Below are 14,624 nucleotides of genomic sequence, written 5' to 3'. Positions count from 1 at the left end.
TATAGGACCAGAGATTTTTGTTTCTCCTTTTTATTTACTTATTTTTCTTTTTTTACTGCCAAGGTAAAGAGCCTCTACCACAAAGAAAGAAGCGATTCTTTCCCAGTTCCTAGAGCCACGATTGGTGCACAGAAGACACACAGAACATATTTACCGGCTGAGTAAAACAATCCTCATGTGCTGATTCATCGAATCTCTGATGCTGTATCAGAATCTGGGAATTGGGCCTGGGCACCTGCACTTAAAAATATTCACTGTGTGAAATGGATGTGCACTCAATATGTAGAGGTCAGCAGCAGGATGAAAAGCCAACACCAGTGTCAGCCAGAAGAGAGGAAATCAGCTGTTCAGGCTCATGGCAAAGAATCCCAAGCTGGACAAGCCGGTAGGGTTTGGGGCCCAGGCTTCTCCCCTACCCTGTGGTTACAGGGTGGTTTGGGGTTTTCCTATCCCACCTCTGGTTTGCTGACTCAGTCTGCTCTGTTGGGGGTGCTGGACACTGTGAACATACTTAAGGATGCATCTATTCCCTCTCCTTTCAATATAAGTAAAAAAATGTATGATCAAACCTCCGCCAACACCCACCAGGCTAGACGTCCCAGAAAAGGGAAAAAAAATCATATCTAAATATGTTACCTCTGCATGCTAATGTGAACATGTGGGAAGGAAGGAGATACTGAGAAAGAAAGAAAGGGTTCCAGCAGACGACAGAGAAGGGCTCAGAGAAACGGCAGTTTGATGATCCGAGGCTCCACCAGGGTCGGTAGGGACTGACATCAGAGTCACTACACCTGGGCTGTGTAGCCCATGTCAGGGTTGCATAGCTACACTTTTGGCAATAGCAACCCGCTCCACCCCCCCCCCCCCCCCCCCCCCCCCCCCCACTCCCAGCCCTCACCCACTTTCTGCAATAGTGCAAGGAGGTTTGTGTTGTCATTCTCATTGTACAAATTTTAAAAACAGTATAACACATGCTTTATACTAGTCTGTTGCCAAAGGTCATGCAACCTCAGCTGCTATAACGAGGATTTTTTTTTTTTTTCAAACCGGGCACTTGGCATTATATCACAGCGATGTTTGTTTGTTTCTACAACAGATTAATAATACCATTGTTTTGGGACAAAGATCTCTGTATTTAGATACTCCATGTAGAATAACCCCTCAGGCATCCTTCCTTCCCACCTGATTACATGTACATAAGTTGCTTTATCTCCATGCGTTCCAGGATTTTACCCATGTCTCCTGCTTCCCCATCCGCTAAGGTGGAGTTTTGTGATTTGGGGCAGGGGGTCATCAGCAAAATCATGCCAGAGATATGTGACAAACTCAAGGGTTGTCACTTTGCTTGGGAGAAACCCAAAGGCTGGCAGAGAGGAAGACAACAAAACTGACAGAGAAGAAGGAAATCATGGGAACTGGGACAGAATTTTGTCATAACAGAGTAATACTTTATTATTAATAATTAAAATTTTTTCAAGGATCTCAAGGCAACGCACAAATTCACTGCCTTTACAGTCAGGATTAATAAAAAGAATTAATAAAGAGGGGAACAATTAAGAAAGACACCTGATGTCGACTTCAGGTAAACACACTCATGGTAGAATTTCAAAGGAAAGAATGTTCCATAAAGAAAAGGGATATCTAAAGGAAAATAAAACTCTCTAAAGCACAGAAGCAGGAATAATCCCAAAGGAGCATATGGCATGAAAAACTGCAGAAATCTAGGTCTCTTCAACTTCAGTTCACCCAAGAGTCATCTAGAGACAAGAAAAAAAGCAAAAACAGAAACAAAAAACAAAACAGGTACCCGGGCCCTATCCTCAGATACAGGGAAGATAATATGATTGTAATGTTCCTGCTGGCACAGGTAGTTTTGAGGTAGTGTGATTCTGGCACTGTTCCTTAAAAAGACCTGGAATAAAGGCCAGGTGGGAAGAGAAGGAAAAGCCGAGCAGAGTGCAGAGGGGCGTCTGAGGCACGTGCACCTGCAGCAAACACACTCAGAACAATTAAGGAAGTGGAACTCAGCTAGCCTGCATATCCGAGGGCAATCGTGTGCTTCCTACATCATTCTGACGCTAATGTGAAAAAAAAAAAAAATGTGTCACATGGCTTTCCCTCTTACAGACTTCGACTCCCGGCAGGATTAAAATAAGAAGGCCCTTTGTGTTGGCAAAGAGGTGGAGGACCAGAGGATGAGGGAAAATGGAGTCTAAGAGGCAAGCCATGGGGGAATCATCAAAGTGGTAGATGAAGGAAGGAACTGAGAAATTTGCAAAGCACCTAATTCATAAGCCTGCTGGACACTAGTTCCTGCCTCTCCGGGCAGAAAAAGGCGGGGATTGCCAGACATTCCAGCAACACCTGACCAAAATCAGGAAGAAAAATGGAAGTTTTCAGATGTGAACCCTAAAGGAGAAGTTGAAATATGCAAGATCATGCACCCTAGAAAGAATCCGAGTAGTGGAGAAGTCTATGCTCTTTAAATGATAGGCTTCTCACGGGTCCTGCCTGTTTCCCCCACTCCCCAACTCGGGAGTTAACCTGACCTGTGCTGTTGGTCTTGCTTTCTACTGTGCCTCCTCGAACTGTGAGTTTTGGCTATAATTCAATTTCAGAATAAATGATACCAGAACATTTCAAATGCTTTTCTTTCTTCTTTTTTTTAAATTCATTTTTTAATAAAGATGATTCTGGTTAATGTGTGGAGTCTGGTGTATCTAATGTACAGATCCCCTGCTTCATCTTCAAGTGAAATACTTTCTTAGGAGATGGACTTTATCATTGAAAGTGAGGTGTTTTTTTTTTTTTTTTTTTTTTTTTTTTTTTTTTTTTTTTTTTCCCGCCTGTTTGGTACCAAATCATGATTCATGGGAAACTCAGATGCTCCTGAGGAGGGCAGAAGTAGGCAGCAAAAAGAAATATATAAAGTTTAGTATAGATGATATGTTATAATCAAGTTCACACATGCTTTGTGTGGCTCTTTTGTCAATGTTCCGTGCTCCGTTTTGGAAAGCTCCTGACAGAATGTGCAGTGCTTGGCCCTAAAACCATGCCCAGATCCACACGGAAGCAGTACGAATGTAAGAGGGAGCGGCTTAAAGAAGGCTTGTCAACTCTTATTATTCAACAAAATAAATGGAGTGTCGATGGCCTCTGGGAAAACACAATTTTTTTTTTTTTACACAAATCCCTGAGCAGTTTGTGAAACGTACATGCTCTCTGTTACATGGGACATGCAGTGTGTGTGTGTGTGTCCTTCAAACATATTTATCTTGGAAAAATTGTTTAAATATCAGTAGAAGGGTTATGGTTTTAATGTCGGGAATGATGGGGAAGTTACTTCCCTGTTGACTTTTGTGACAGGTGAGGATCTGCCGTGAAGCTGATCCTGAGAGGAGATCTCAGGAAAGCTAGGAAAAACTCAATGGAGGAAAAAAAGAAAAGAAAAACAAGACAAAACAGCTAGCCATTTAATCATTTGATTCATAATGGTAACACCTTGCTTCTCAAGCCTTTACTTAAACAAGAATTATTTCACTGATGTTAATGAGTAGTGCATCACTCAAATGTCCATCCATACATACATACATACATACATACATCCAACAAATACTGGGTGTCTATAAGGTGTCTAGTAATGTGTAATTCACTGGATCTAAAAACCACAAACTAGAGGAATACAATCTCACTCCCCATGGAATGTATGCATGCCCTCACTGAAAGACAGGCAACAGATGTTACTCTACATTATTATCCCAAACTGTAGTCATTAGCTGTGGCAAATTCTCTTTAAGAAAAACACAATCATATAGTAATATAACCCTGGGGCCTGGTTGTTAGGATTTTAGTGAAGCTCCCTGAGGAAGTACCATTTGAGTTATTTAGAAATGTAGAAAATGACAGGAAATCAGGCAAATCAAGATGCGTTAGTGCCAAGACTTCTGCTGACCTCTTGGCATTCCCCTTCCGGATAAGGGCATTACTCACAGACCTACCATCATAGGTGGGGCATGAGATCATGTTTGGAAAACACTGAAGATAGCTTCTCTAGTTTATATGAGACTTTCCCTCTTGGAAGTCGGAGCTACCCTGCTGCAGTTAACAGCTTTCGGACACGCTGTTCTGGGGAGCTGGTGGGATGAAGAGCTCACTGGCGATGAAGGACCACAGGAAATGAATACCAAATTCAGCCCCACCGACGACTTCTGGACAAGCCCCTCTGCTCTTGCGCTCTCTCCCACTCAACTGTTAGAAACAGGGAATTCTGATAAAAATTTGGAGTTAAGATTCTCCAATCCCACATTTTTTGATTCAGTGCCATTCATAACATAGCAACTGTCCACCTCTCTGGGTCTGCTGTTTTCTGACAATCAGTTGAGCTACGAAATAAATTAAAATAAACTAAATATGAATCATATTTTCCTTTTTTTCTAACTTTTATACCTAACCTCCCTGATCTATCCTTAAAGCCAAAATTCCATCTGGAAAATTTCCTTTGGCCCACTCCTTTAATTCCAGCACTTGGGAAGCAGAAGCAGGTGGATCTCTGTGCCTTCGTGGCCAGCCTGGTCTACAGAGTGAGTTCTAGACAGGCTCCAAAGCTACACAGAGAAACCCTGTCTCGAAAAAACAAACAATCAAACAAAAATATCCTTTACCATTATTACTATTATTATTTTTCTCCCAGAAAAGCTCTTAAAAGTTAAATAACTTTCCTCTCCATTTCTCAGTAAGAAACCTCAGGCTGATAACTGCAAAGATTTTGCAAAGTCACAAATCAGAAAAGTGACAGGGACTAGACTCTAAACAAAGCCTGTTAATTTCTAGGCCACCTCTCCCAACTCTATACCAACTGCTAAGATGTCCTGGGCTCACTGATACTGTGTTTATATCCCTCATGCTCTGTACTGTAGGTCAGGAATCGACAATCCATGGCCAATGGGCCCAACCCGGCCTGCCACCTGCTCTTATAAAGCCCATGAAATTAAAATGTTTCCCCATTCGTAGATGATTGAAAGCTGGAATAAAGGAATATTTCACATTTCAAGGGGAACTTATGAGATAGGCAGAGTCGGTGTTTATAAATAACTTCTTAAAGAAAACAGCTCTTCTGTTATGTGTGTGTTGTCTGAGTTGGCTTTCTTGTTGGAGAAATATCACTGAATGATTGAATGACTGTGACAGACCCCATGGTCCACAAAGCCAAAAGTATTTTTTTATTTATTAAAAATAGTAATACACACAAACACATATAATATACATATATAGTAACACACACACACATATATTTCAGGACCACTAGCCCACAAATAATGACATAGAGACTTATGATAAATTATGAAAGCTTGGCCTTCAGCTTAGGCTTGCCCCCAACTAGCTCTTATAACTTAAATTAATCTGCTTCTATAATCTATGTTCTACCATGAGGCTTGTTACCTATCTTTGTACTGTCCATCCCGCTTCCTCGGAGTCTGGTTAGCAACTCCACCTTCTTCTTTCCAGAGTTCTCTCTCTGTCCTCAAGTCCCACCTATACCTCCTACCTAGCTGTTGGCTATTCAACTTTTTATTACACCAATCACTGAAAATACATCTTCACACAGTGTACAAATACCCCACAACATTTCCCCTTTTTTTTCTAAATAAAAAGGAAAGGTTTTAACTCTAATATAGTAAAACTATATACAATAATAACAATCATCAAGTAAGAACTGCATTTACCATGTCCAGTCCATTCATGTTTGGCAATTTTGGAGAAAGTACTGTATTATCTATCCTATCTTAGTGAGTCTAAAGTCCTATACTTAAGCCACTTTCTATCATAACTTGTATTACCATCCTGAAATATCTTTTTAGACCTTAAAACATCTTTGTAGATAAACAACTTAAGCTTTTATGTTTTCGACTCTAAAACCGTATGTCTGTTATATAAGTGCTTTTTTTCTGAATTTGTTAACAAGGAAAACTGTATAACTATCTAGTCTTTAATCTCTATCAGAGACACAAGAAGTGTAAAGTGTTGCCTGAGTAAATAGGAAGCATAGAGCAAACAACTTCAAAACTACAGAAATAAAAAGACAGCTAGCTGCCTGGACAGTCATCCAACGTTCCTCTGCAATGTAGAGGCATCCATCTTGAGCTTACAGGCCAAGAATACCTGACAGACTTTTTTTGTGAAGCAGGAAGTTTGAAGGACTGTCCTATCTTGTCTTGGCAAAGCTTGGTAGTCACCTTTGTGTGTGTGTGTGTGTCCTGCTTGTCCAGTTTGGACAATGTACTGTCAGCAGTCAAGGAAAGGGCAGTTTCCTGCCCAGTGACTAACGCTGCTACACATGAAGATGAAAAAACTCCATATTTCTTCGATACCTGTCATTCTTTTTTAAAGTGAAATGGTGCTGCTAGGAGCAGACATGTCTCACTATCATGAAAAGCATTAAGTTATTAAAAAATCTTAAATACCATTTCTGTAGGTCTCTGAAGTATTTGAAGACCAGTTAACTATCTAAAATATAACTCTGTTTGACCTTGAAAACATACCTAACATGACTACAAGTTTTATTAGTATAGATTTCTAATTACTAACCTGTATTTCTTAATTATCCTAAATAGTTTGTAATAATAACGTTCAAGGAGTAGATATTTACATTACATAGGTACAATAACTTAAACAAGACTAGAAACATATATAGCGTATGTTCTAACAAAAATAACCTTAAATTTGTAGCACTATACAAAAACATCTTAAACAAGAGCAGAAACAAATATATAAAGGTTTTGGGGCCCATGTCCTTGAGTGTATATTATGTTCCAGCTTCCATGGCAATGCTCTACATCATTTAGCATATTCATGTAAAAGCCACAGTAGGAACAAGGACTCTCATTATTTATCTTTTAAGTTATGTATGAATCTTTATAGAATACTTGCATGCCAGAAACTGTAGTGCTCATATATTATTCCCCACAAAAGCCATAAGGCTCATTATTGTTGTTATTACTATTGTTATCGTTATCACCCCTCCTTAAGTAGATGAGGAAAGTGAGCTGAGAGAAATGCTGAAATCCAACAGACATTATAAGTGTGAGTGAATACATCTGCTGGTCTCAGAGACCTGTAGGCTGAGAACCCAGGGGGCCCACAGTTGAAGAGTCACCATTGCCAAACAAAAAGCAATGGATCAGTACTCTTTCATCCCTGAAGAATCCTTGTGAGATTTCTAAGCATTCCTGAGGCTGGAAAACAGCCCCACTTGGGAAGGTCTTCTACATGGTCAGAGTGGAAGAAAAGTAGACTTTACTTGGAGAGACTTTACTTGGAGACTTCTGGGTATCGCCTCCTCTGTTTTCTGTCCTAGAGCCATTTGGTGTTAAGTACTCTTCATTTTGTTATTTGGGGAAAAAAAAAAAAAACAAACTACATGCCATTTGGTGTGTTTTACAGTGCTGAGGATGGTCTGAAACAAGAGCACTGATGAAAAAGAAGCTCTTGAAAGAACTACATGTTCTGGGAAGGGAGACAGAAAAGATTCACGTGGAAAGAACCCTTGAATTTGTCCAACATACACAAACTTCAGCTCTGGGGTGGTCATGATCTCCATTATAGGAAAGGTATTTTGAAAGGGGGGTGAGACTCTTGAGAGGTAGTACCTTTCCAAACTCTCCCTGATGCCACTTTTAGTGAAGGTCTACAAAGCAAGTGTCCCTTTGGGAGATGAATAAGCAATCTAATGACCTTAACCTGTTATGAGCCTTGGAGGCTCTATACTAAGGAATGAACACAACCAAAGAGTGGCCCTGTGTCCTGTGTATTAACAAGGATCTTGGAGAAGCTGGGAGAGTGCAAGAGAGAAGGCATTAGAGCCATAGATGATAAAGAAACAAAATCAATCTAGAGTGGTACTCAGGAATACCTGGTGTCACACCACACCTATAATCCCAGAAATCCGGAGGCAGAGGCAGGGGAGTTCAAAGCCTCCTTGAGCTCCATAGTGAGAGCTTATCTTTAAAACCAAACAAAAAGTAAAAGAAGAAATGAGTTGACAGGTGTCCTACTCTTTCTCTTTGCCTCTGCCTTTCAAGGCTGTGCTGCAAGAGCATGTTGGAAGTGGCTTTCCAGTGTAAAATGCATTTAGGCAGTGCCATAAAGTTACTATTTGCCCTAACTCTACAGCTCCTATGCATGGCCCTGACTGGGAGCAGATCAGTAGCTATGGAAATGCTCATAATATTGTTCTATGGATGTCCTTGTCATCAAATGTCTGGGACGGGCTTCACATGGTTCAAAATGACTAGGCTCATTGGTTTCCTAAACCCCTTTCCTTCTTTGGGAGTGACCCCAAGTGCCCTCTCCTTGAGGAACTCACAGGGCAAGCTTCTCTTTCCTGTTCATCCCATCCAAGCACTTCATTCTTAGGCAGTTCAGAACCTACCTTACTCAGCCATGGTATTTCATCTATGGGTGTTATAGATCGTGACAGGAAGCACTAAATCCAGAGCATGGCTTTTGAGCAGCCTTATTCACCCATGGCCAAGTCATTCAACTGTTCCATAGTCTTCATCTTTAAATTAAGGCAATGATGCTTCATTGAAGACCACTTATAAGCATAAAATCAGAAAAATATATCCATAGGTATAGCAACTTGTCTAGACCTTAACATGACCAGTGCTCAACAAATGTGAAATGCCTTCCATTTCCATGTGTGTGTTCTGAAAAGCCTAGTGCAGGGCCTTATATACACCTAGTGCTCAATAAATGTCATGGTTGGTTTCATGTAAGTTGCTGAATCACTGCCTTGCTGTTTCACTGGACCTCACATTAGATTCAACAAAGAAGTTATTATTTGTGACTTTGCCTGCAATGGCATGAGATCTGCAGAGTGACTACTCTGCCTTTTATTTTAAGATGACCCCTGATATTATCTCTTGAATGTGCAGGTGACTATTTACCTGAATTGTCATCAGGCTACTGTCATCTAGGTTATCAATGGGAATGCTGGAAAATGGTATAATACAGCACCTTCAGGATCTTAAGACAATCAACTTACTCTGCAGAAAATACTTTGCCTATTTCTCAGAAGACTTAAAGGGGAAAAAAAGGCTAACTTTTCAAGAAATGATCCAAAGGTTGCTTAAGAGTAAAACCTTAGTGTGGGCATCCATGTTTGCCTGCTTCCAGATACTCTCAGGTTACTGATTCCTTTGTTTAAAAGTTCTACTCCTGGGTACTGGGCTCCTCATACTTCCCATCAGAACAATCTTCAGATGGCATTCATTCGGCATAAATCCAGTTTTAAATCCCTTTCACTTCCTCTTTGTCTTCCTGTATCCTAGGTCTTAAGACTTTCTGCCAGTGGACTGCATAAACCATACCAGGTTCACAAATCAACATATGCTCATGGCCTGTGAGGATTCATATGGAGTACTTCTTTGCCTGGCAATACCTCTGTATTTTGTTAGGGATCTGTCTGACAGAATACCTTCACTCAGATGAATGACTTTCACACCAAAGTTTTCAGATCCTGTGTTGGCCAATGGACAAAGGCTTTGAACCTGTTTTTTGTTTTTGTTTTTGTTTTTTGTTTGTTTTTTTTTTTTTTAGCAGACTCAGGCAACTTGCTATAAATGATGCATTGGCCCTCAGCCACAGAAAAAATCCCCTTGCCTCACCTGTCAGTCAGGATATTCCCTCCCTTCTTTGAAAACTGGGCAAGAAGTAAAGTCAAAATGTTTTATTTGAATCTTCATCTACCTTGTTACACTGTGGACTAGAAGGACCAAAGGACAGCTATGAGCATAAGGCAGCCAGGTTCAAAACAAAGTCGCAGCAGGGAAGAGAGCAGCAAGGACTGTTGAATCAAGACACTCCCTATCTGTATTCTGAGCCCCTTGGATGAAAGCATACCAATAAGCACTTACCCTGGAAGGCTCCCAGTCAGAAAAGGAGCTGTCTGAGTTGCATGTTAGAAATGCTGAGAGCCTACTCCTTGATTAAAGTTTCAACATGATGCACATAGACACATGAGAGGCTAGAGGCTGAGGCAAAAGAGAGAGGGAAAAGTAGAGAAAGGATAAGAGGAGGCTGGCCAGAAGGAGGGAATAAAAGGAGGGTGAGAAGGAGGAAGAGAGAGAGAGAGAGAGAGAGAGAGAGAGAGAGAGAGAGAGAGAGAGAGAGAGAATGGAAAATAATCCTACTGCATGTAATGAGGTCCCACTGGACTAGTCCTACCTTTAAATCAAAGCCCCAAAGGCAAAAGCTGAAAGCTCACATTTCCCGAGTCCAGGCCATCCCAACGGGTCAGAAAACACCTGACATCTACTTCCACAAAATCCGAGAGACATCTCCCAGGAGCCCCAAGCATTTTGTTCCGAGGGAAAAGTGGGAACTGCTGGTGCAGTACCTCACTGGCCTGGTTAGTCTCAGTCACCACTGAGAATTAGAGCTGGAGAGGTAGACAGCCAAAGGAGCAGTGGGGATTCTGCAATCTAGGGAAAGTCAGGGAGAATACTTGCCACAAGAGGGAGCAGTAGAATTTGGTCAGATGGGTAAATGTTCTTACTGGGGAAAGGGGGTGTTTAACTGTGAGTTTATAGTATCTAATCATGGAGTAGGGATCGTTCTGAAAGACGGCTGAGCGAAAGACGTACATCCCTAAGTGACAGAAAGTAGCCCTTGGACCGCTAAATTCTTGATGAAAACAACAACTGAATTACTTGAAAGAAGCATATACAAGAGGTAAAGAACACGAAATGGGCAACCTGATATAACATCGTCTTCTCTAAGTCTTTCTTGCTATAGATATAACTTCCGTTCCAGTCTGGATCTTGCTGATGCCTCCTCTTGCTTCTTTGCTGTGTATTGCTCTCCCTCTACCTAGAGCACCCGGGAAAAAAGACTGGCCACACTGAACGGCAACATGGAAGGGACACACGCGAGTCCAGAAAACTGTGGCATCCACAATCATGAGCAGAACGCTGTCTTTATATCGCACATCTTTTCCCTTTTCTATCCATTCGATTTTTTAGAGGAGGGATACAATTTATAGAAGCTACAGAGTTCTTCTCCTCATTTACTTTGTCAAAGAAACAGATTAGGCACCGAGAGGGAAGGAACCATGCGCTTACTTCGCAAGATAAATAAAAGTCTATTTTTGTCTGATAAAAAAACATGTTAAATATAGCTTGCTAACAAATGCTCCAGCTCCTTTCGGTGGATTTTATTGTTTCAAAACATAGTGAGCTTGAAAGAGCCAACTTCTGCAGTTCCTGCACATCAGGGCATCCCTCACCTTCCCCTCCTGTTTTAATTTGGAGTTAGAGCACCCACACTGCTCTATGCTCTTTCCTCCCCCGTCATGGTCAACAGAAATTCTATCTCGTAGTCTAAATCCAGATTGATACTATAGAAACCATTCTAGTAATAGGAAGGTCTACAGATAGACAGGGGTACATGAACCACAGCCCGACTATGCCTTTAGTCCACTACTCTCTCCTCAGCCCGGTTAAGCAGCTTTCAAGACAGAGTCGTTAAGACTGATCACCCTAGACACTTCACATCCTGTGCTACCTCTGTTCAGCTCAGGGGTGAATGAAGAATGGTTTATCTCAGTTCACCTTTGTTTTATGTTTTCTGCTCACTCTTTTTCTAGGAAATAATCATTCCTTTTTAATAAAAACACAACAGCCATTTTAAAAAGAGAAAACATCAGGGCTTTCTTTGTAGAGGGGGGGGTCTTAGTTAAAGAGTCCAGAGATCCAAAGGGAACCCTCAAAGCAGGCCAAATGTGTAGAATGAAAATGATTTAAGAAAGCTCATTGGACAGAACGCAGTGGGTCCTTCCTCCTCCACCAGCTCACTCACAAAACCCTAAAGATGGAGCAGGCTGTCCTTCCTCCTGCCTTCACAACCCCATTAACCTCCCAAATGAAGCAAGTTTGGCAAAACCAGAGAGCAAAATCCCAGCAACACAGGATTCGAAAGAGGAACCCCAGAACAGCCGGTCTTCTTCCGGCTCTGTGTTCTTATTGCAAATGAATGAAGAATCTAGATTCACCCTCCCTTCTCTGCCCCCCACAGAAGAGTCCTGCTGTGGGTGGTGGTGGTGGTGGTTGGTGTGTGTGTGTGTGTGTGTGTGTGTGTGTGTGTGTGTGTTTTAGTGGAGCATACTTTCAGAATTCCCTCCAGGTTGCCCCCCTCCCACGCCCCCCACCCTCTCCTTGAAAAATCTTCACACAGCAGGTCTAGGGGTGTAGAAGATGTTCAGCGGCTCCTAGCTGGGTTACTCCAGCAATCTCTGGAAGCAGATTTGATCAGAAATCTCCACCTCCTCAGCCGCCGGCTGGGCTCCATGACCAGGATGCCTGAACTGTCTTTAGCACATCTGTCATTTTTTGAAAAGCCTCTTCCACTACACCTCCCACTGATATCCTTTTTTTTTTTCTTCTCATTTTAGTCTTTACACCTCCAGCAGGACAAAGTTTGTGTTGTTATATTCACAACCACTAGTGGCTGATGAGCAGAGAGCGCCTTCCAGGGTGCCAGGCTAAGGGGGGTTAAAACCATACCTAGCACAAAAAGCATGACTTTCTGCCCATGATCATAGATAATATGCACATTGCTCGCTTTCCAAAAAGAAAAAAAATGCTTTGTTAAATTGAATCACTGCTGCTCTTAACTCAAGCACCCCCTCTTTATCTGGGGAGCGAAGTAGGAACTGCCAGCAAGTCATTCACCAGACAGAGACCGAATCTGTGGATCTTCAGGGGGACAGGCTGGAGGGGGGGGCGGTAAGGGGGAGCAAGGATGCAAGCACGCACATATGTTGTATTTTTTAAAGCATCTCCAAGATGGATTTGATTTCTCTGGCGGACTGTCCTGCTATCAGACCTCCCTCTTCCTCGAGAAGGAGGAGCCAAGAAGGAGATCCTTGAATCTCAGAATACTGGCCATTTCCCCAGGAGCCAGCCCAGCCTCAGTGGCAAATAATGCAGCTGTGAAGCTCCTTTTGAATCTCTGGGTAAAGACGCCGGTGTGTGCAGAATCCCCGAGCACACGCCAAGGCACAGTGCCCGTGCAAGGGGAATCCTAAAGCCCATTCCCCACCGCATCTCTCCCTCCTCTTTCTCTGCTACCCAGCCACACCTCCCTCCCCTCTGCAGTCCTCGGCTAGTAGCACCCAGCGCCTGCCAGGAGAGGTAGCTCACAAGTGGAGCCTTGGGGGAAGACCCCAGGGATTACCAGGAGGAAGGGTGACCGACCGTGAGAGGAGCCCAGTGGGTGGAGGTGTCTGGCTTCCCAGCTGCGCCGCTTGCTTTCCGGGTGGACTTAGCTCTTCGCGCCCTGAATCCTCCTCGCAGCCCAGCACGGTCCAGGGTGCAGCATCCCTCCCCTATTCCGCTCCCCCCCCTCAGCCCCCAGCAGCCTTTTCTTCTCTGGCAATCTACACTGGCAGGCGGGGACCCTCACGCCCAAAAAAAACCACCAACAGCCTGAGCAATTTCACTCTAGGAGAAACGCGGACACCCAGAAAATGTGCAGGCGCGCGCTTGCACACACACACACACACACACACACACACACACACACACACACACACACACGGAGGAACAATTCAGAAGCCAGCCCTTTGGCTTCAACGAAGAGAATTCGCTGCCTAGGGAACCGCAAAGAGAACAGTCCCCTTCTTGCCGTTTTGTCGCTGCCTGCCGGGGACTAGCTCCTTACCTGGGCTGAGCCTTGTGGATGGATTCCCTTCCCGGGGTCCTGCACGCCGCCGGGCGATCGGGCGCGCTCGCTCCTTTTGGAGACAGCTCGCGATCAGGAAGAGGTCGCTCCCATCCTCGGCTGGAAGCACAAAGCCGGCGGCGGCGGCGGCGGCGGCGCGGCGGCGGCGGCGGCTCGAATCCCGAGCAGCGCCCGCTCGAGCAGCGGCGGCGGCGGCGCGGCGGCGGCAGGCAGCGGTGCGCGCGGGCGGGAGGCGGCGAGGCCGGCGGGCTGGGAGGGCCGGGGCCGGGCGGCGCGCGCGCTGCGCTCCCTCCCTCCCTCCCTCCCTCCTCCCTCCCTCGCTCTCTCCCCTCCCTCCCGCGCACCCCGCCCGCCTGCTCGCCCGCCCGCCCGCCCGCCCGCAGCCTCGCACTGGCTCGCACGCGCTGCCGGGCCAGCCGCCTCCTGCCTCACCGGACCCCGCGCGCCACCCGCGGGTGCCTGGCAGGAGCACCAAGCCGGGCGGGCAGCCTTTCTGTGCTCCACCAGTGGCTGGATTCCCCGGCCTCGGAGCCCCCGCAGTGCGTACCCGCCTCGCAAGCCAGCGCTCTCTTCCGCACCCAGACACGCGCAAACCGGTGCTGCTGCAACTTTTCTTTGGAACCTCGCTAGACTGCTGATCCAGAGACAACCCGAGCCCCCACACTCCCCCCCACACACCCCAACTCGCCTACTCTTTCCTTACCCCTGAATTTGTTACTCTAGATACATCTTACTTCCTCCACATTCTAGTCCTCTGCTAATGGAAGCTTTCTTTTAGCAAAAGGAATCTGGCGACGCATCACCTATTTTTTTTTTTTTTTAATCTTTACTCTGTGTTTCGCCTTCGTACTCAGATAGGAAGGAATATGTGCTAGCTACTAGAG

The 14,624-nt window shown here is 44.3% G+C and overlaps 1 protein-coding gene across 1 annotated transcript in view; it reads right to left on the bottom strand.

Annotated features, from left to right (window-relative positions):
* The window catches only part of Slc8a1 (solute carrier family 8 member A1), a 473,024-nt gene extending 459,149 nt beyond the window's left edge, over positions 1–13,875 (bottom strand). The window contains 1 exon segment of the mRNA XM_037198015.1: positions 13,720–13,875. The gene's annotated coding sequence lies outside the window, so the exon portion shown is untranslated.
* Positions 13,876–14,624: the final 749 nt, after the last annotated feature.

This window comes from Peromyscus leucopus, chromosome 22 (assembly GCF_004664715.2).
Source record: "Peromyscus leucopus breed LL Stock chromosome 22, UCI_PerLeu_2.1, whole genome shotgun sequence".
NCBI classification, from domain to species: Eukaryota; Metazoa; Chordata; class Mammalia; order Rodentia; family Cricetidae; genus Peromyscus; species Peromyscus leucopus.
Note: the sequence above shows the minus strand (reverse complement) of the source record. Positions and strands in the feature narration are given on the sequence as shown.